This window comes from Convolutriloba macropyga, chromosome 8 (genome assembly GCF_964194025.1).
Source record: "Convolutriloba macropyga chromosome 8, txConMacr16.3, whole genome shotgun sequence".
Classification (NCBI taxonomy): domain Eukaryota; kingdom Metazoa; phylum Xenacoelomorpha; order Acoela; family Convolutidae; genus Convolutriloba; species Convolutriloba macropyga.
Genome location: NC_134475.1, coordinates 66446219 through 66469611, shown reverse-complemented (window position 1 = coordinate 66469611; position 23393 = coordinate 66446219). Strand labels below are relative to the sequence as shown.

Here is a 23393-nt window from a genome sequence, read left to right as displayed (position 1 = left end):
AAATTCAGAGAGAATTTTATGTATTCTTCTGAATCAGAGGATGATTTAGAATGAATCACTGAATTAGCTCTGAATCAGACAAGTTCATTGCAAAATGTGACCTAAATTAGACTCTGACTCAGTACTGAATTTCAGTTCGGGTTAGATCCGTGTTTGCATCTCTCAAGACCATAAATACAAAACGACAAGCCGTTGGTTTCAATCTACAAGGACAGACTTCAGCAATACATTTGTGATTGCCAATTACAGAACAGAATTGATCAAAGATTGAAGTCATTCCTTCTCATATGAGATAGAAGAGATAATTTTAAATCAGAATAGACACTGAATACCTCAAATCTATAAGTTAAACACAAGCCACTATCTTGTTTTGTGTCTCCGAAACCAGAGACACTTTGTGACGTCACCAAAGTTATCTTAGATCTGGGCGGCTTCAGAAGTCGCTTCATCAGCTGCAGTACTTGCAACGGATCCTAACACATTCTCAAATGTATAAAGGCATTAGTGCATATAGGGGTTGTGAAGCCGCAATAAAAAAAACGGTAGAAATTGATTCCTTCCCCCGTAGAACATGGCTATCCATAATTACTAGCTATAATTTTATTTATCTTAAAGCTATATAAAAATTTGCAAAAACTGGTCTCGCTTCTAATTAGGCTTAAAGAGTTCTGTTCACAAATTTGTCCACGAGTGGGACGGAAACAATTCTACGTGTTGCTGTTAACGCATATCAATTAGCAGACAATAAGCAAATTCGTTGTGACCGGCGAACAAGATCGGAACATGAAAATGAATACATGAATTGAAGTCCTCTTACATTTACGTGACTCTATATAATAGAACATTTTGACTGTGACGCAGCACTATTTTTAAACTGAGGCGGTAGAAAAATGAAAAACTCTGTGCAAATGAGCCGCAATTTCCCAAAGTTTTTGTAATTTAACAGTAGGTTGCCCATTACGCCGCAAAACGTATTTGAAAATACCCGGGTTGCTCATCATACAAAATTCCTAGTAGTCATACTAGGTCATATATGATTCCTAGTATACAAGGATTCATATACAAGGATCATACAAAGTATCAAACTTTACACTAATAGACTTAATTTAATACGTCCTAAACAACTGATACCAAAAAAACTGTATCATTGCAGCCATTTTATGAGAACAAAAAAAAATTTTCCTTGTAATCATACTAGGTCATATATGATTTGTATGATTTCCTAGTAGTCATACAAGGGTCATACAAAATTTTTTTAATGGCGCAACGCAATCGTAAAGTTAAAAAAAAATTTCATTGAGAAGAACAAAAACCATAATTAGCGTTAGCAAACCTTAGCAAAGCAAAAAAAAATGGACATTTCTTTGTAATCATACTAGGTCATATATGATTTGTATGAATTCTTAGTAGTCATACAAGGAACATTAAAAATTTCAAAAGTTTTATTTAAGCTGTCAAAATGCGTTTTTTAGCTTCCTGTAACACGTGAATGAGGACGAAGTCACAGTTACGGCAAATCAAGAGTTTTCAGCAAAACAAATGAAAAAAAAAGTGGTTTTTGAATTAACGTTAGCCATCTCTCATTAGAGATGGTTTATTTTCTCAAGCTGTATTCGAACATTAGAATAAAAATTTGTGTATCATGTAACCCATCATGTTACCAAACATGTCATTATTAAAGCCAGATCTTCATCAGTGAAGAGCTTTCCAACGGTTTTTGACATGCGTTTTCACATAATTTCACCTAAAGGTTAAAAAAAATTATAGATGTTTCAAATTGTTTAGGTTAATTATTAAGCAAGGACTGATCCAAATGAGCTCAACATAGGCGCAAACGCTTGATACTGACCTTGTCGTTTCTATATACACATGCTTGCGTGGTTAATAATGAGGGGTTGTTGATAATTTTGCTGAAAACTTTGAACAAGTGCAATGTTTAGTGATGCTTCATTAAACTTATTCGTTAGTATCTTTAAAGTTACGCTATCAAATTATACATTTCTTGGCTCAGTGTATCGCTCCTTCATTATGTTTTGAGGGATGCATTAGGTACCAGCCTTAATAAATGAGTATTGTTTTCGAAAATGGCAAACATTCCTATTTTTTAACGGCTTTTTTTTAACTCGGTTCAACTCACAAAAAATAACCGTATTTGAACATTAGAATTAAATTCTTATCATTTAGCACTTCATTCGAACAATCATGTCATATTTAAAGACAGAGATTAATCATTGTTGCGCTTTTCATAGTTTTTTGACACTCTTTTTTAAATAATATCAGATGAAAGTTTAAAAAATTATCGACGTTTGAAGTTGTTTACCCTAATTAGCCAGCAACCACTGAACCAAATCAACTCAGCATAAGCGCAAACTCTTGATACTGACCTTATCATTTCTGCATAAACATGCTTGCGTGGTTAATAATGAGGGGTTGCTGATAATTTTGCTGAAAACTTTGAACAAGTGAAATGTTAAGTGAAGCTTCGTTAAACTTATTCGTTAGTATCTTTACTGTTACGCTATCAAATTACACTTTTGTAAGCTCATTGTATCGCTCCTTTATTATATTTTCTGGGATGCATGAGGTACGAGCCTTAATAAATGAGTATCGTTTTCGAAAATGGCAAATTTTCTTATTTTTTAACGGCTTTTTCTTTTAACTCGGTTCAACTTTCAAAAAATTACCGTATTTGAACATTAGAAGTAAATTCTTATCAATTAGCCTTTCATTCGAACAATCATGTTATATTTAAAGCTAGAGATTAATCATTTTTGGGCTTTTCATTGTTTTTTGACACTCTTCTTTAAATAATATCCGCTGAAATATTAAAAAAATTATCGACGTTTAAAATTGTTTACCCTAATTAATCAGCACCCACTGAACCAAATGAGCTCAAACTAGTCGCAAACGCTTGATACTGACCTTATCATTTCTGCATAAACATGCTTGCGTGGTTAATAATGAGGGGTGGTTGATAATTTTGCTAAAAACTTTGAACAAGTGCAATGTTAAGTGATGCTTCATTAAATTTATTTGTTAGAATCTTTACAGTTACGCTATCAAATTATGCATTTGTTAGCTCAGTGTATCGCTCCTTCATTATGTTTTTAGGGATGCATGAGGTAGCAGCCTTAATAAACGAGTATCGTTTTCGAAAATGGCAAATATTCTTATTTTTTAACGGCTTTTTTTTTGTTTCCGTTCAACTTACAAAAAATTACCGTATTTGAACATTAGAAGTAAATTCTTATCATTTAGCACTTCATTCGAACAATCATGTCGTATTTAAAGCTAGACATTAATCATTGTTGGGCTTTTCATAGTTTTTTGACACTCTTTTTTAAATAATATCCACTGAAAATTTTAAAAAATTACCGACGTTTGAAATTGTTTACCCTAATTAATCAGCACCCACTGAACCAAATGAGCTCAACATAGGCGCAAAAGCTTGATATTGACTTTTTTGTTTCTGCATACAGATGTTTGCTTGGTTAAAAAAGAAGGGTTGTTAACAATTTTGCTGAAAACTTTGAACAAGTGCAATGTTAAGTGATGCTTCACTAAATTTATTCGTTAGTATCTTTACGGTTACGTTATCAAATTATACTTTTGTTAACTCAGTGTATCGCTCTTTTAATATAATTTCAGGGATGCATTCGGTACCAGCCTTAATAAATGAGTATTGTTTTCGAAAATGGCAAATATTCTTATTTTTAACGGCTTTTTTTTTTTAACTCTGTTCAACTCACAAAAAAATACCGTATTTGATTATTAGAATTAATAACTTAACCACTGAACCGAATGAGCTCAACATGGGCGCAAACGCTTGATATTGACCTCTTCGTTTCTGCATACACATGCTTGCGTGGTTAATAATGAGGGGTTATTGACAATTTAGCTGAAAACTTTGAACAAGTGCAATGTTAAGTGATGCTTCATTAAACTTATTCGTTAGTATCTTTACGGTTACGCCATCAATGTGCATGTTTGTATGCTTGTTGTCTTGCCCATTTAGTGTGTTTTTCGGGGTGCATCTTGTACAAACCAGAACATTTGATTTTCGTGTTCAAAAATGGCGAATAGTCTGACTCTTTACTTTTTTTAACTGCTTTTTCTGTTTAATTCGGTTGAACTTACAAAAAATAGTGTATTCAAACTGCAGAATTTAATTTTTCGTGTGATGTAACTCTGCAATTTGTCAAACCCTTCAAAGTGGAGGCTAGAGATGAATCAAAAAAAGTTTAATCAACGTTTTTCGACGTGCACTGCTACATAATATCACCTGAGAGTTTTGAAAAATGCATCATGTTTAAAGTTGTTTGCATTATTTAGTCAGCAACCACTGAACCAAATAAGCTCGTCATAGTTGCAATCGCTTAGCATTGAGCACCTAGTTACTGATAGTAGCTGTACTCAATGTAACTTTTGAGTGGTTTGTGGCAATTTTGGTGTAAACTGGAAAAATACACCAATACCTCGAATTCCGGTGGTGCGCGAATTTTCGATGTGATAAAACAGTTGTACTGGTTGTTTTTAATGGTTAATTAGGTGACAGTAACATGTCCTGAGTGAACCCATAGCAATTTTCAGTGCGTTCCTTGCCCGGAACATGTCAAATTTCTCCTTTGTAGCTGTGTAACTAACCATTTTGAGGTGTTTGGTACCAAATGTGAATTTTGGAGTTTATCATTGTAGAGTTGTTCAAATTTGTTGTACTATAGCTTGTTTTACTCCTTATGAGCCCGGAAAACCGCCAAGCAGGTGGTGCATATACGTTTTCTGCTGTCTTGGTGCCAAATTTTGCCTCTGCAGCCGGAGTACCCTGCTTCTTTGGTCATTTGGTACGGTACCTTTATTTTGGAATAACTCGTTGTAGAGTGAATCGATTTTGATGAAACTATTTTGTGAGACCCAGCTTGAGCTAAGCTTTGTTTTGATATAGGTCTCGTTCCGTTTCGATCAGCCCTTTTTGAGAAATTGGCCAGGACATGTGCCCCAATTTGGACCCGGTGAAGCAGGGTACCTGTACGGTTATGTACACCTTGAAGCTTTGAATTGTTACTTCATTTTGAATTTCACCATGAAATATAGTTTGCTGCTTTAGTGGGGAGTCTCCCCATATATATTTTGTATGTAGTTTTATGTAGTCCAGATGGTGAATTTTAGCGAAACATGAGCCGTACTTGGGCGATTTTGCATTTGGTACGGTACCTTTATGTTGGAATATCTCCTCGTAGAGTGAACCGATTTTTGATCTGTTTGTTGATTTCAACTCAGCTTGAGCCGTACTTGAATCCCTGTAAATAGCGTTTTGTTTCTTTCAGTCGTTCTCGAGAAATTGGCCAGGACACATACCTCCATTTTGCCCAATTCGTGTCCGGTACATTTCGTGTATGTACATGTTACACCATCAAAACTTGCTACTTTAGACTCGACAGTTAGTTCGTTAGATTCGTCCGATAATGGGGATTGTCCCCATATATATTTTACAGGTGGTTATAATGGTTATAATGAGTGGTTATCGGTTATAGAACAGAAACAGGACCAGAAATAGGTCATTTTGATGATTTGGTACGGTACCTTGATGTTAGAATATCTCCTCGTAGAGTGAACCGATTTTTGATCTGTTTGTTGATTTGAACTCAGCTTGAGCCGTACTTGAAACCCTTTAAATAGCGTTTTGTTTCTTTCAGCCGTTTTCGAGAAATTGGCCAAGAAACATACGGTCATTTTGACCAGTAAGTGACTGGTACGTTTCACGTTTCTACAAGTGAAATGTTGAAATTCATTACTTTGACTCCACGAATAGGCTCGTTGGACTCCATTTGTAATGGCAAATCTCCCCATATATATTTTACACCTCATTTTATGTAGTTCAGAAGGTCAATTTTAGCTCTGCATGTGGCTGTATCTCTGCTCTGGTTTCATTTGGTACGGTACCTTATTTTTGCTATAACTCCTTGAAGAGTGCACCGATTGGGCTCATTTTTTACAGTGCTACAGTTGGTACTAGAGTCGTTTGTTTTTGTTCGGCCGTTTTCAAGAAATTGGCCAGAAAAATTGACCCTAGTTTGACCTCCTGTGGAGAGAAACACCACCTTGAGTACGATATTAAACCTTCTTGTGGGTTCAATCAACGGTGAAATTTAGTGTGTTAGATTCCCCCGTTAGTGGGGAGTCTCCCCATGTATATTTTACAGTTGGTTATAATTTGTGGCTATTGGTTGTAGTACATAAACGACCCGAAATGGGTCATTTTGGTCATTTGGTACTGTACCTTTATGTTGGAATATCTCGTAGAGTGAACAGATTTTTGATCTGTTTTTTGAATTGAACTCAGCTTGAGCAGTACTTGAATCCCTGTAAATGGCGTTTTGGTTCTTTAAGCCGTCTTTGAGAAATTGGCCTCGGCACATACGGTCACTTTGACTTCTCAGTGACTGGTACGTTTCGCGTTTCATCAACCTTTGATTATTTCTGGCCAGATGACCTGGCCATCCATCCTGGACTCTTTTAACTGGTTGATTTTTAGTCCATGACTTTGTTATTTTTGTTACCATTGTTATTGTTATAGTTATAATTATATATTACTATTAATTTAAGGTGAGGGCTTCTAGCCCCATGAGGTGCACCCTTGCCCCTTGTCCCGTTGAGACGCCGGTTAGTTGGTTTCCCCCCCCGCGGGGCTTTGGTGCACCCCATGTTGGGGATGTTGGTGCGCTGAGGGTTTTTCTGCGCGTCTTTCTTTGTTTCTGTGTGTTTCTGTGTTTGTTCTTCGTCCTAAGGCACTGATTTTTCATAGCTTTTCTTTGTTTGCCTGTTGGCTCTTCCGGGTCGTGACTTTGGACTTCGCTGCTGCCTTTGGCGAATAACCCTGTTTTGCTCTTGTTGTGTCTGTAATATAGTTCATAACGATATTCAACATCTGATGTTCAATAATAAGAGTGTTCAATAATAGACTGTATAAAATATAATAAGCGAAAAAGTCTAAATTTCAAAGTGAAATGAACTTTTTTTTCAAAATAACTCTTTGAATTATTTTTTTTGGACATCTAACGGTAATGATTAGTTAGTTAGCACTAGTAGACGTCTCCAATAAAAAAAGAACCAGAGTTTTGATGTATCTACATTGTGTATCGCTTGTTGCCCTTAATCCGTACCATCGGTAAAGATGGGACCACCCATCCCCGGGTATCAGGGGACGCCACCAAGTGTGAACTGGGACCACCACCACGGGTCAATGTGGGACCACTCAGCCCCGGGTATCAGGGGTACTAAGCTATAGGGTTAATTTATGCTGTAATTTATTATTAAGTTTTTTATCCAAATTTAATAAAGGCTTTTTCTTCAGTTGAAAGATGCACGATTTGTTCAAGGTATATCGAGTTGGTCTAATCGGGGACTCGCATGTCGTAAGGATGAAGCCATATGTACCAAGTTACATCAAAGTCATTGCTCGAGGGGGTGAACAAGCAAAAAATCTGCGAAATTACCACGAAGAAATAAAGGATCTTGATATTCTTGTAGTGCTGATTGGCGGAAATGATATAACAACGCGACAAGGAACGGAGGGCAGATCCATCAAGGATTTAACTGACGATATCATGTCTATGGTTGATTACGCGGATAGTATTGGCGTCAAATCATTATCTTGCGATTTAATTCCTCGGGTGAATAACAGCAGAGGAACAGCTTTCTCGGATCAGAGGCTTCTTAAAAGAATGAAGAAAAGGCACATCAAACTGAAATTTGACTTCGTTATTGGAAAGGACAAAGTCCACTTGACGAATTATGAGGAGTTCTGGCTATACCTATATCGAAGAATTGTCATTCGAGCCATTGTTGCAATTGTCTACGATGGTTGTAAATAGAAATTTGAAAAATACTTTGTTGCTTGACTTTTATAATTGTTTTGACTTGACTGATAGTTCTAAGCGCAATTGTGGCCTCCTGACTTATTTTGTTGTAAATGCGATGTTATTAACTTGATGCCTTCTAAGTTTTCCTTTGACACTTTGTTTGCTTTTCGATTCAGAAGATCTTTTGCAATCTGAATTCATTTAAATGATCCATGTTTTGTTTTCTCAAAACCTTTAAAATCAGTAACCAGTTTAGTGAAATGACGCACCGAGAGCGGTGCTCACCTTTCCTGTGAAGAAATTGAGCCGAAAGGGTACCCTTCTATTCGTATCTGGTGAGACAACCAAAAACATGAAAGATAAATAAGACGCAAAAATTTTCTTTAGGAATCATTTTTAACTTCAACCAGTTAGCTAAGCCACAAGTCTGGTGGATTGATCACCGAAAGTGGTGCCCACAAAGCTTGTGGAGTTGAATGAACTATCCACGGGCTCCTCATTTTTATCTCTGTTGTACAAACTAATAACACATGAAAGATATAAGACGCAAAAATTTTCTTTAGGAATCATTTTTAACCTCAACCAGTTAGCTAAGCCACAAATCTGGTAGATTGAGCACCGAAAGTGGTGCCCACACGGTTTGTGGCGTTGAATGAACTATCCACTTACTCCTCATTTTTTTTATCTCTGCTGTACAAACTAGTAACACATGAAAGATACAAGACAAAATAAATTTTCTTTAGGAATCATTTTTAACCTCAACCAGTTAGCTAAGCCACAAGTCTGGTGAATTGAGCACCGAAAGTGGTACCCACAAGGCTTGTGACGTTGAATGAACTATCCACGGGCTCCTCATTTTTATCTCTGTTGTACAAACTAATAACACATGAAAGATATAAGACGCAAAAATTTTCTTTAGGAATCATTTTTAACCTCAACCAGTTAGCTAAGCCACAAATCTGGTAGATTGAGCACCGAAAGTGGTGCCCACACGGTTTGTGGCGTTGAATGAACTATCCACTTACTCCTCATTTTTTTTATCTCTGCTGTACAAACTAGTAACACATGAAAGATACAAGACAAAATAAATTTTCTTTAGGAATCATTTTTAACCTCAACCAGTTAGCTAAGCCACAAATCTGGTGAATTGAGCACCGAAAGTGGTACCCACAAGGCTTGTGACGTTGAATGAACTATCCACGGGCTCCTCATTTTTGTCTCTGTTGTACAAACTAATAACACATGAAAGATATAAGACGCAAAAATTTTCTTTAGGAATTATTTTTAACCTCAACCAATTAACTAAGCCACAAGTCTAGTGGATTGAGCAGAAAGAATTATTGATTTGGGTTGTCTACGAAAAAAGTACTCATATCGTTGTCAAATTTTGCGCTCAAAAGAGTGTCGGTATGCAGTTTCATGAAAAGTGTTTTTCAATGTAGTCGAGGACTTGTTCAAATGAAATGAGGGCTAGAGTAGGAGTGTATGCATCCTAGTAGGTGCTGAAACAGAAGGAACTATTGATCTGGGTTGTCTACGAAAAAAGTACTCATGTCGTTGTCAAATTTTGCGCTAAAGAGAATGTCGGTATGCAGTTTCACGAAAAGTGTTTTTCAATGTAGTCGAGGATTTGTTCGAATGAAATGAGGGCTAGCGTAGGAGTGTATGCATCCTAGTAGGTGCTGAAACAGATGGAATTATTGATCTGGGTTGTCTATGAAAAAAGTACTCATGTCGTCAAATTTTGCGCTCAAAACAGTGTCGGTATGCAGTTTCATGAAAAGTGTTTTTCAATGTAGTCGAGGATTTGTTCGAATGAAATGAGGGCTAGCGTAGGAGTGTATGCATCCTAGTAGGTGCTGAAACAGATGGAATTATTGATCTGGGTTGTCTATGAAAAAAGTACTCATGTCGTCAAATTTTGCGCTCAAAACAGTGTCGGTATGCAGTTTCATGAAAAGTGTTTTTCAATGTAGTCGAGGACTTGTTCAAATGAAATGAGGGCTAGAGTAGGAGTGTATGCATCCTATTAGGTGCTGAAACAGAAGGAATTATTGATCTGGGTTGTCTACGAAAAAAGTACTCATGTCGTTGTCAAATTTTGCGCTCAAAGGAGTGTCGGTATGCAGTTTCATGAAAAGTGTTTTTCTATGTAGTCGAGGATTTGTTCGAATGAAATGAGGGCTAGCGTAGGAGTGTATGCATCCTAGTAGGTGCTGAAACAGATGGAATTATTGATCTGGGTTGTCTATGAAAAAAGTACTCATGTCGTCAAATTTTGCGCTCAAAACAGTGTCGGTATGCAGTTTCATGAAAAGTGTTTTTCAATGTAGTCGAGGACTTGTTCAAATGAAATGAGGGCTAGAGTAGGAGTGTATGCATCCTATTAGGTGCTGAAACAGAAGGAATTATTGATCTGGGTTGTCTACGAAAAAAGTACTCATGTCGTTGTCAAATTTTGCGCTCAAAGGAGTGTCGGTATGCAGTTTCATGAAAAGTGTTTTTCTATGTAGTCGAGGATTTGTTCGATTGAAATGAGGGCTAGCGTAGGAGTGTATGCATCCTAGTAGGTGCTGAAACAGATGGAATTATTGATCTGGGTTGTCTATGAAAAAAGTACTCATGTCGTTGTCAAATTTTGCGCTCAAAAGAGTGTCGGTATGCAGTTTCATGAAAAGTGTTTTTCAATGTAGTCGAGGACTTGTTCAAATGAAATGAGGGCTAGAGTAGGAGTGTATGCATCCTATTAGGTGCTGAAACAGAAGGAATTATTGATCTGGGTTGTCTACGAAAAAAGTACTCATGTCGTTGTCAAATTTTGCGCTCAAAGGAGTGTCGGTATGCAGTTTCATGAAAAGTGTTTTTCTATGTAGTCGAGGATTTGTTCGATTGAAATGAGGGCTAGCGTAGGAGTGTATGCATCCTAGTAGGTGCTGAAACAGATGGAATTATTGATCTGGGTTGTCTATGAAAAAAGTACTCATGTCGTTGTCAAATTTTGCGCTCAAAAGAGTGTCGGTATGCAGTTTCATGAAAAGTGTTTTTCAATGTAGTCGAGGACTTGTTCAAATGAAATGAGGGCTAGAGTGAGAGTGTATGCATCCTAGTAGGTACTGAAACAGTAGGAATTAATGATCTGGGTTGTCTACGAAAAAAGTACTCATGTCGTTGTCAAATTTTGCGCTCAAGAGAGTGTCGGTATGCAGTTTCATGAAAAGTGTTTTTCAATGTAGTCGAGGACTTGTTCAAATGAAATGAGAGCTAGCGTAGGAGTGTATGCATCCTAGTAGATACTGAAACAGAAAGAATTATTGATTTGGGTTGTCTACGAAAAAAGTACTCATATCGTTGTCAAATTTTGCGCTCAAAAGAGTGTCGGTATGCAGTTTCATGAAAAGTGTTTTTCAATGTAGTCGAGGACTTGTTCAAATGAAATGAGGGCTAGAGTAGGAGTGTATGCATCCTAGTAGGTGCTGAAACAGAAGGAACTATTGATCTGGGTTGTCTACGAAAAAAGTACTCATGTCGTTGTCAAATTTTGCGCTCAAAAGAGTGTCGGTATGCAGTTTCATGAAAAGTGTTTTTCAATCTAGTCAAGGACTTGTTCAAATGAAATGAGGGCTAGAGTAGGAGTGTATACATCCTAGTAGGTGCTGAAACAGAAAGAATTATTGATCTGGGTTGTCTATGAAAAAAGTACTCATGTCGTTGTCAAATTTTGCGCTCAAAGGAGTGTCGGTATGCAGTTTCATGAAAAGTGTTTTTCAATGTAGTCGAGGATTTGTTCGAATGAAATGAGGGCTAGCTTAGGAGTGTATGCATCCTAATAGGTGCTGAAACAGAAGGAATTATTTATCTGGGTTGTCTATGAAAAAAGTACTCATGTCGTTTTCAAATTTTGCGCTCAAAAGAGTGTCGGTATGAAGTTTCATGAAAAGTGTTTTTCAATGTAGTCGAGGACTTGTTCAAACGAAATGAGGGCTAGAGTAGGAGTGTATGCATCCTAGTAGGTACTGAAACAGTAGGAATTATTGATCTGGGTTGTCTACGAAAAAAGTAATCATGTCGTTGTCAAATTTTGCGCTCAAAAGAGTGTCGGAATGCAGTTTCACGAGAAGTGTTTTTCAATCTAGTCAAGGACTTGTTCAAATGAAATGAGGGCTAGAGTAGGAGTGTATGCATCCTAATAGGTGCTGAAACAAAATGAATTATTGATCTGGGTTGTCTACGAAAAAAGTACTCATGTCGTTATCAAATTTTGCGCTAAAGAGAATGTCGGTATGCAGTTTCACGAAAAGTGTTTTTCAATGTAGTCGAGGATTTGTTCGAATGAAATGAGGGCTAGCGTAGGAGTGTATGCATCCTAGTAGGTGCTGAAACAGATGGAATTATTGATCTGGGTTGTCTATGAAAAAAGTACTCATGTCGTCGTCAAATTTTGCGCTCAAAAGAGTGTCGGTATGCAGTTTCATGAAAAGTGTTTTTCAATGTAGTCGAGGACTTGTTCAAATGAACATCCTAATAGGTTGTGAAACAGTAGGAATTAATGATCTGTGTTGTCTACGAAAAAGTACTCATGTCGTTGTCAAATTTTTGCGCTCAAAAGAGTGTCGGTATGCAGTTTCACGAAAAGTGTTTTTCAATGTAGTCGAGGACTTGTTCAAATGAAATGAGGGCTAGAGTAGGATTGTATGCATCCTATTAGGTGCTGAAACAGAAGGAATTGTTGATCTGGGTTGTCTACGAAAAAAGTACTCATGTCGTTGTCAAATTTTGCGCTCAAAGTAGTGTCGGTATGCAGTTTCATGAAAAGTGTTTTTCTATGTAGTCGAGGATTTGTTCGATTGAAATGAGGGCTAGCGTAGGAGTGTATGCATCCTAGTAGGTGCTGAAACAGATGGAATTATTGATCTGGGTTGTCTATGAAAAAAGTAATCATGTCGTTGTCAAATTTTGGGCTCAAAAGAGTGTCGGAATGCAGTTTCACGAGAAGTGTTTTTCAATCTAGTCAAGGACTTGTTCAAATGAAATGAGGGCTAGAGTAGGAGTGTATGCATCCTAATAGGTGCTGAAACAAAATGAATTATTGATCTGGGTTGTCTACGAAAAAAGTACTCATGTCGTCGTCAAATTTTGCGCTCAAAAGAGTGTCGGTATGCAGTTTCATGAAAAGTGTTTTTCAATGTAGTCGAGGACTTGTTCAAATGAACATCCTAATAGGTTGTGAAACAGTAGGAATTAATGATCTGTGTTGTCTACGAAAAAGTACTCATGTCGTTATCAAATTTTGCGCTAAAGAGAATGTCGGTATGCAGTTTCACGAAAAGTGTTTTTCAATGTAGTCGAGGATTTGTTCGAATGAAATGAAGGCTAGCGTAGGAGTGTATGCATCCTAGTAGGTGCTGAAACAGATGGAATTATTGATCTGGGTTGTCTATGAAAAAAGTACTCATGTCGTCGTCAAATTTTGCGCTCAAAAGAGTGTCGGTATGCAGTTTCATGAAAAGTGTTTTTCAATGTAGTCGAGGACTTGTTCAAATGAACATCCTAATAGGTTGTAAAACAGTAGGAATTAATGATCTGTGTTGTCTACGAAAAAGTACTCATGTCGTTGTCAAATTTTTGCGCTCAAAAGAGTGTCGGTATGCAGTTTCACGAAAAGTGTTTTTCAATGTAGTCGAGGACTTGTTCAAATGAAATGAGGGCTAGAGTAGGATTGTATGCATCCTATTAGGTGCTGAAACAGAAGGAATTATTGATCTGGGTTGTCTACGAAAAAGTACTCATGTCGTTATCAAATTTTGCGCTAAAGAGAATGTCGGTATGCAGTTTCACGAAAAGTGTTTTTCAATGTAGTCGAGGATTTGTTCGAATGAAATGAGGGCTAGCGTAGGAGTGTATGCATCCTAGTAGGTGCTGAAACAGATGGAATTATTGATCTGGGTTCTCTATGAAAAAAGTACTCATGTCGTCGTCAAATTTTGCGCTCAAAAGAGTGTCGGTATGCAGTTTCATGAAAAGTGTTTTTCAATGTAGTCGAGGACTTGTTCAAATGAACATCCTAATAGGTTGTGAAACAGTAGGAATTAATGATCTGTGTTGTCTACGAAAAAGTACTCATGTCGTTGTCAAATTTTTGCGCTCAAAAGAGTGTCGGTATGCAGTTTCACGAAAAGTGTTTTTCAATGTAGTCGAGGACTTGTTCAAATGAAATGAGGTCTAGAGTAGGATTGTATGCATCCTATTAGGTGCTGAAACAGAAGGAATTATTGATCTGGGTTGTCTACGAAAAAAGTACTCATGTCGTTGTCAAATTTTGCGCTCAAAGGAGTGTCGGTATGCAGTTTCATGAAAAGTGTTTTTCTATGTAGTCGAGGATTTGTTCGATTGAAATGAGGGCTAGCGTAGGAGTGTATGCATCCTAGTAGGTGCTGAAACAGATGGAATTATTGATCTGGGTTGTCTATGAAAAAAGTACTCATGTCGTTGTCAAATTTTGCGCTCAAAAGAGTGTCGGTATGCAGTTTCATGAAAAGTGTTTTTCAATGTAGTCGAGGACTTGTTCAAATGAAATGAGGGCTAGAGTAGGAGTGTATGCATCCTAGTAGGTACTGAAACAGTAGGAATTAATGATCTGGGTTGTCTACGAAAAAAGTACTCATGTCGTTGTCAAATTTTGCGCTCAAAAGAGTGTCGGTATGCAGTTTCATGAAAAGTGTTTTTCAATGTAGTCGAGGATTGTTCAAATGAAATGAGAGCTAGAGTAGGAGTGTATGCATCCTAGTAGGTACTGAAACAGTAGGAATTATTGATCTGGGTTGTCTACGAAAAAAGTACTCATATCGTTGTCAAATTTTGCGCTCAAAAGAGTGTCGGTATGCAGTTTCATGAAAAGTGTTTTTCTATGTAGTCGAGGATTTGTTCGATTGAAATGAGGGCTAGCGTAGGAGTGTATGCATCCTAGTAGGTGCTGAAACAGAAGGAATTATCGATCTGGGTTGTCTATGAAAAAAGTACTCATGTCGTTTTCAAATTTTGCGCTCAAAAGAGTGTCGGTATGAAGTTTCATGAAAAGTGTTTTTCAATGTAGTCGAGGACTTGTTCAAACGAAATGAGGGCTAGAGTAGGAGTGTATGCATCCTAGTAGGTACTGAAACAGTAGGAATTATTGATCTGGGTTGTCTACGAAAAAAGTACTCATATCGTTGTCAAATTTTGCGCTCAAAAGAGTGTCGGTATGCAGTTTCATGAAAAGTGTTTTTCAATGTAGTCGAGGACTTGTTCAAATGAAATGAGGGCTAGAGTAGGAGTGTATGCATCCTAGTAGGTGCTGAAACAGAAGGAACTATTGATCTGGGTTGTCTACGAAAAAAGTACTCATGTCGTTGTCAAATTTTGCGCTCAAAAGAGTGTCGGTATGCAGTTTCATGAAAAGTGTTTTTCAATCTAGTCAAGGACTTGTTCAAATGAAATGAGGGCTAGAGTAGGAGTGTATGCATCCTAGTAGGTGCTGAAACAGAAGGAACTATTGATCTGGGTTGTCTACGAAAAAAGTACTCATGTCGTTGTCAAATTTTGCGCTCAAAGGAGTGTCGGTATGCAGTTTCATGAAAAGTGTTTTTCTATGTAGTCGAGGATTTGTTCGATTGAAATGAGGGCTAGCGTAGGAGTGTATGCATCCAAGTAGGTGCTGAAACAGATGGAATTATTGATCTGGGTTGTCTATGAAAAAAGTACTCATGTCGTTGTCAAATTTTGCGCTCAAAAGAATGTCGGTATGCAGTTTCATGAAAAGTGTTTTTCAATGTAGTCGAGGACTTGTTCAAATGAAATGAGGGCTAGAGTAGGAGTGTATGCATCCTAGTAGGTACTGAAACAGTAGGAATTAATGATCTGGGTTGTCTACGAAAAAAGTACTCATGTCGTTGTCAAATTTTGCGCTCAAAAGAGTGTCGGTATGCAGTTTCATGAAAAGTGTTTTTCAATGTAGTCGAGGACTTGTTCAAATGAAATGAGAGCTAGAGTAGGAGTGTATGCATCCCAGTAGATACTGAAACAGAAGGAATTATTGATTTGGGTTGTCTACGAAAAAAGTACTCATATCGTTGTCAAATTTTGCGCTCAAAAGAGTGTCGGTATGCAGTTTCATGAAAAGTGTTTTTCAATGTAGTCGAGGACTTGTTCAAATGAAATGAGGGCTAGAGTAGGAGTGTATGCATCCTAGTAGGTGCTGAAACAGAAGGAACTATTGATCTAGGTTGTCTACGAAAAAAGTACTCATGTCGTTGTCAAATTTTGCGCTCAAAAGAGTGTCGGTATGCAGTTTCATGAAAAGTGTTTTTCAATCTAGTCAAGGACTTGTTCAAATGAAATGAGGGCTAGAGTAGGAGTGTATGCATCCTAGTAGGTGCTGAAACAGAAGCAACTATTGATCTGGGTTGTCTACGAAAAAAGTACTCATGTCGTTGTCAAATTTTGCGCTCAAAGGAGTGTCGGTATGCAGTTTCATGAAAAGTGTTTTTCTATGTAGTCGAGGATTTGTTCGATTGAAATGAGGGCTAGCGTAGGAGTGTATGCATCCTAGTAGGTGCTGAAACAGATGGAATTATTGATCTGGGTTGTCTATGAAAAAAGTACTCATGTCGTTGTCAAATTTTGCGCTCAAAAGAGTGTCGGTATGCAGTTTCATGAAAAGTGTTTTTCAATGTAGTCGAGGACTTTTTCAAATGAAATGAGGGCTAGAGTAGGAGTGTATGCATCCTAGTAGGTACTGAAACAGTAGGAATTAATGATCTGGGTTGTCTACGAAAAAAGTACTCATGTCGTTGTCAAATTTTGCGCTCAAAAGAGTGTCGGTATGCAGTTTCATGAAAAGTGTCTTTCAATGTAGTCGAGGACTTGTTCAAATGAAATGAGGGCTAGAGTAGGAGTGTATGCATCCTAGTAGGTGCTGAAACAGAAGGAACTATTGATCTGGGTTGTCTACGAAAAAAGTACTCATGTCGTTGTCAAATTTTGCGCTCAAAAGAGTGTCGGTATGCAGTTTCATGAAAAGTGTTTTTCAATCTAGTCAAGGACTTGTTTAAATGAAATGAGGGCTAGAGTAGGAGTGTATACATCCTAGTAGGTGCTGAAACAGAAAGAATTATTGATCTGGGTTGTCTACGAAAAAAGTACTCATGTCGTTGTCAAATTTTGCGCTCAAAGGAGTGTCGGTATGCAGTTTCATGAAAAGTGTTTTTCAATGTAGTCGAGGATTTGTTCGAATGAAATGAGTGCTAGCGTAGGAGTGTATGCATCCTAATAGGTGCTGAAACAGAAGGAATTATTTATCTGGGTTGTCTACGAAAAAAGTACTCATGTCGTTATCAAATTTTGCGCTAAAAAGAATGTCGGTATGCAGTTTCACGAAAAGTGTTTTTCAATGTAGTCGAGGATTTGTTCGAATTAAATGAGGGCTAGCGTAGGAGTGTATGCATCCTAGTAGGTGCTGAAACAGATGGAATTATTGATCTGGGTTGTCTATGAAAAAAGTAATCATGTCGTCGTCAAATTTTGCGCTCAAAAGTGTCGGTATGCAGTTTCATGAAAAGTGTTTTTCAATGTAGTCGAGGACTTGTTCAAATGAACATCCTAATAGGTTGTGAAACAGTAGGAATTAATGATCTGGGTCGTCTACGAAAAAAGTACTCATGTCGTTGTCAAATTTTTGCGCTCAAAAGAGTGTCGGTATGCAGTTTCACGAAAAGTGTTTTTCAATGTAGTCGAGGACTTGTTCAAAAGAAATGAGGGCTAGAGTAGGAGTGTATGCATCCTATTAGGTGCTGAAACAGAAGGAATTATTGATCTGGGTTGTCTACGAAAAAAAGTACTCATGTCGTTGTCAAATTTTGCGCTCAAAGGAGTGTCGGTATGCAGTTTCATGAAAAGTGTTTTTCAATGTAGTCGAGGATTTGTTCGAATGAAATGAGGGCTAGCGTAGGAGTGTATGCATCCTAGTAGGTGCTGAAACAGATGGAATTATTGATCTGGGTTGTCTACGAAAAAAGTACTCATGTCATTGTCAAATTTTTGCGCTCAAAAGAGTGTCGGTATGCAGTTTCACGAAAAGTGTTTTTCAATGTAGTCGAGGACTTGTTCAAATGAAATGAGGGCTAGAGTAGGAGTGTATGCATCCTATTAGGTGCTGAAACAGAAGGAATTATTGATCTGGGTTGTCTACGAAAAAAAGTACTCATGTCGTTGTCAAATTTTGCGCTCAAAGGAGTGTCGGTATGCAGTTTCATGAAAAGTGTTTTTCAATGTAGTCGAGGATTTGTTCGAATGAAATGAGGGCTAGCGTAGGAGTGTATGCATCCTAGTAGGTGCTGAAACAGATGGAATTATTGATCTGGGTTGTCTATGAAAAAAGTACTCATGCCGTTGTCAAATTTTGCGCTCAAAAGAGTGTCGGTATGCAGTTTCATGAAAAGTGTTTTTCAATGTAGTCGAGGACTTGTTCAAATGAAATGAGGGCTAGAGCAGGAGTGTATGCATCCTAGTAGGTACTGAAACAGTAGGAATTAATGATCTGGGTTGTCTACGAAAAAGTACTCATGTCGTTGTCAAATTTTGCGCTCAAAAGAGTGTCGGTATGCAGTTTCACGAAAAGTGTTTTTCAATGTAGTCGAGGACTTGTTCAAATGAAATGAGGGCTAGAGTAGGAGTGTATGCATCCTATTAGGTGCTGAAACAGAAGGAATTATTGATCTGGGTTGTCTACGAAAAAAGTACTCATGTCGTTGTCAAATTTTGCGCTCAAAAGAGTGTCGGTATGCAGTTTCATGAAAAGCGTTTTTCAATGTAGTCGAGGACTTGTTCAAATGAAATGAGGGCTAGAATAGGAGTGTATGCACCTAGTAGGTGCTGAAACAGAAGGAATTATTGATCTGGGTTGTCTATGAAAAAAGTACTCATGTCGTCGTCAAATTTTGCGCTCAAAAGAGTGTCGGTATGCAGTTTCATGAAAAGTGTTTTTCAATGTAGTCGAGGACTTGTTCAAATGAACATCCTAATAGGTTGTGAAACAGTAGGAATTAATGATCTGGGTCGTCTACGAAAAAAGTACTCATGTCGTTGTCAAATTTTTGCGCTCAAAAAGTGTCGGTATGCAGTTTCACGAAAAGTGTTTTTCAATGTAGTCGAGGACTTGTTCAAAAGAAATGAGGGCTAGAGTAGGAGTGTATGCATCCTATTAGGTGCTGAAACAGAAGGAATTATTGATCTGGGTTGTCTACGAAAAAAAGTACTCATGTCGTTGTCAAATTTTGCGCTCAAAGGAGTGTCGGTATGCAGTTTCATGAAAAGTGTTTTTCAATGTAGTCGAGGATTTGTTCGAATGAAATGAGGGCTAGCGTAGGAGTGTATGCATCCTAGTAGGTGCTGAAACAGATGGAATTATTGATCTGGGTTGTCTACGAAAAAAGTACTCATGTCGTTGTCAAATTTTTGCGCTCAAAAGAGTGTCGGTATGCAGTTTCAAGAAAAGTGTTTTTCAATGTAGTCGAGGACTTGTTCAAATGAAATGAGGGCTAGAGTAGGAGTGTATGCATCCTATTAGGTGCTGAAACAGAAGGAATTATTGATCTGGGTTGTCTACGAAAAAAAGTACTCATGTCGTTGTCAAATTTTGCGCTCAAAGGAGTGTCGGTATGCAGTTTCATGAAAAGTGTTTTTCAATGTAGTCGAGGATTTGTTCGAATGAAATGAGGGCTAGCGTAGGAGTGTATGCATCCTAGTAGGTGCTGAAACAGATGGAATTATTGATCTGGGTTGTCTATGAAAAAAGTACTCATGCCGTTGTCAAATTTTGCGCTCAAAAGAGTGTCGGTATGCAGTTTCATGAAGTGTTTTTCAATGTAGTCGAGGACTTGTTCAAATGAAATGAGGGCTAGAGTAGGAGTGTATGCATCCTAGTAGGTACTGAAACAGTAGGAATTAATGATCTGGGTTGTCTACGAAAAAGTACTCATGTCGTTGTCAAATTTTGCGCTCAAAAGAGTGTCGGTATGCAGTTTCACGAAAAGTGTTTTTCAATGTAGTCGAGGACTTGTTCAAATGAAATGAGGGCTAGAGTAGGAGTGTATGCATCCTATTAGGTGCTGAAACAGAAGGAATTATTGATCTGGGTTGTCTACGAAAAAAGTACTCATGTCGTTGTCAAATTTTGCGCTCAAAAGAGTGTCGGTATGCAGTTTCATGAAAAGCGTTTTTCAATGTAGTCGAGGACTTGTTCAAAAGAAATGAGGGCTAGAGTAGGAGTGTATGCACCTAGTAGGTGCTGAAACAGAAGGAATTATTGATCTGGGTTGTCTACGAAAAAAGTACTCATGTCGTCAAATTTTGCGCTCAAAGGAGTGTCGGTATGCAGTTTCATGAAAAGTGTTTTTCTATGTAGTCGAGGATTTGTTCGATTGAAATGAGGGCTAGCGTAGGAGTGTATGCATCCTAGTAGGTGCTGAAACAGAAAGAATTATTGATCTGGGTTGTCTACGAAAAAAGTACTCATGTCGTTGTCAAATTTTGCGCTCAAAGGAGTGTCGGTATGCAGTTTCATGAAAAGTGTTTTTCAATGTAGTCGAGGATTTGTTCGAATGAAATGAGGGCTAGCGTAGGAGTGTATGCATCCTAATAGGTGCTGAAACAGAAGGAATTATTTATCTGGGTTGTCTACGAAAAAAGTACTCATGTCGTTATCAAATTTTGCGCTAAAAAGAATGTCGGTATGCAGTTTCACGAAAAGTGTTTTTCAATGTAGTCGAGGATTTGTTCGAATTAAATGAGGGCTAGCGTAGGAGTGTATGCATCCTAGTAGGTGCTGAAACAGATGGAATTATTGATCTGGGTTGTCTATGAAAAAAGTACTCATGTCGTCGTCAAATTTTGCGCTCAAAAGAGTGTCGGTATGCAGTTTCATGAAAAGTGTTTTTCAATGTAGTCGAGGACTTGTTCAAATGAACATCCTAATAGGTTGTGAAACAGTAGGAATTAATGATCTGGGTTGTCTACGAAAAAAGTACTCATGTCGTTGTCAAATTTTTGCGCTCAAAAGAGTGTCGGTATGCAGTTTCACGAAAAGTGTTTTTCAATGTAGTCGAGGACTTGTTCAAATGAAATGAGGGCTAGAGTAGGAGTGTATGCATCCTATTAGGTGCTGAAACAGAAGGAATTATTGATCTGGGTTGTCTACGAAAAAAAGTACTCATGTCGTTGTCAAATTTTGCGCTCAAAGGAGTGTCGGTATGCAGTTTCATGAAAAGTGTTTTTCAATGTAGTCGAGGATTTGTTCGAATGAAATGAGGGCTAGCGTAGGAGTGTATGCATCCTAGTAGGTGCTGAAACAGATGGAATTATTGATCTGGGTTGTCTATGAAAAAAGTACTCATGCCGTTGTCAAATTTTGCGCTCAAAAGAGTGTCGGTATGCAGTTTCATGAAAAGTGTTTTTCAATGTAGTCGAGGACTTGTTCAAATGAAATGAGGGCTAGAGTAGGAGTGTATGCATCCTAGTAGGTACTGAAACAGTAGGAATTAATGATCTGGGTTGTCTACGAAAAAGTACTCATGTCGTTGTCAAATTTTGCGCTCAAAAGAGTGTCGGTATGCAGTTTCACGAAAAGTGTTTTTCAATGTAGTCGAGGACTTGTTCAAATGAAATGAGGGCTAGAGTAGGAGTGTATGCATCCTATTAGGTGCTGAAACAGAAGGAATTATTGATCTGGGTTGTCTACGAAAAAAGTACTCATGTCGTTGTCAAATTTTGCGCTCAAAAGAGTGTCGGTATGCAGTTTCATGAAAAGCGTTTTTCAATGTAGTCGAGGACTTGTTCAAATGAAATGAGGGCTAGAGTAGGAGTGTATGCACCTAGTAGGTGCTGAAACAGAAGGAATTATTGATCTGGGTTGTCTACGAAAAAAGTACTCATGTCGTTGTCAAACTTTGCGCTCAAAAGAGTGTCGGTATGCAGTTTCACGAAAAGTGTTTTTCAATCTAGTCAAGGACTTGTTCAAATGGAATGAGGACTAGAAAAGGAGTGTATGCATCCTAGTAGGTGCTGAATTAGAAGGTATTATTGATCTGGGTTGTCTACGAAAAAAGTACTCATGTCGTTGTCAAATTTTGCGCTCAAAAGAGTGTCGGTATGCAGTTTCACGAAAAGTGTTTTTCAATGTAGTCGAGGACTTGTTCAAATGAAATGAGGGCTAGAGTAGGAGTGTATGCATCCTATTAGGTGCTGAAACAGAAGGAATTATTGATCTGGGTTGTCTACGAAAAAAGTACTCATGTCGTTGTCAAATTTTGCGCTCAAAAGAGTGTCGGTATGCAGTTTCATGAAAAGCGTTTTTCAATGTAGTCGAGGACTTGTTCAAATGAAACGAGGGCTAGAGTAGGAGTGTATGCATCCTAGTAGGTGCTGAAACAGAAGGAATTATTGATCTGGGTTGTCTACGAAAAAAGAACTCATGTCGTTGTCAAACTTTGCGCTCAAAAGAGTGTCGGTATGCAGTTTCACGAAAAGTGTTTTTCAATCTAGTCAAGGACTTGTTCAAATGGAATGAGGGCTAGAAAAGGAGTGTATGCATCCTAGTAGGTGCCGAATTAGAAGGTATTATTGATCTGGGTTGTCTACGAAAAAAGTACTCATGTCGTTGTCAAATTTTGAGCTCAAAAGAGTGTCGGTATGCAGTTTCATGAAAAGTGTTTTTCAATGTAGTCGAGGACTTGTTCAAATGAAATGAGGGCTAGAGTAGGAGTGTAAGCATCCTAGTAGATACTGAAACAGAAGGAATTATTGATCTGGGTTGTCTACGAAAAAAGTACTCATATCGTTGTCAAATTTTGCGCTCAAAAGAGTGTCGGTATGCAGTTTCATGAAAAGTGTTTTTCAATGTAGTCGAGGACTTGTTCAAATGAAATGAGGGCTAGAGTAGGAGTGTATGCATCCTAGTAGATACTGAAACAGAAGGAATTATTGATCTGGGTTGTCTACGAAAAAAGTACTCATGTCGTTGTCAAATTTTGAGCTCAAAAGAGTGTCGGTATGCAGTTTCATGAAAAGTGTTTTTCAATGTAGTCGAGGACTTGTTCAAATGAAATGAGGGCTAGAGTAGGAGTGTAAGCATCCTAGTAGATACTGAAACAGAAGGAATTATTGATCTGGGTTGTCTACGAAAAAAGTACTCATATCGTTGTCAAATTTTGCGCTCAAAAGAGTGTCGGTATGCAGTTTCATGAAAAGTGTTTTTCAATGTAGTCGAGGACTTGTTCAAATGAAATGAGGGCTAGAGTAGGAGTGTATGCATCCTAGTAGGTGCTGAAACAGAAGGAACTATTGATCTGGGTTGTCTACGAAAAAAGTACTCATGTCGTTGTCAAATTTTGCGCTCAAAAGAGTGTCGGTATGCAGTTTCACGAAAAGTGTTTTTCAATCTAGTCAAGGACTTGTTCAATTGGAATGAGGGCTATAGTAGGAGTGTATGCATCCTAATAGGTGCTG

At 37.9% G+C, this 23393-nt stretch overlaps 2 protein-coding genes across 3 annotated transcripts in view; both read right to left on the bottom strand.

Moving 5' to 3' along the window:
• LOC142345145 (adenylate kinase 9-like) overlaps nucleotides 1-23393 on the bottom strand; it is a 142622-nt gene that overhangs the window by 11034 nt on the left and 108195 nt on the right. The window lies entirely within an intron of this gene.
• The window catches only part of LOC142344936 (NEDD4 family-interacting protein 2-like), a 316413-nt gene that overhangs the window by 244784 nt on the left and 48236 nt on the right, over nucleotides 1-23393 (bottom strand). The gene's annotated exons all lie outside the window — the stretch shown is intronic.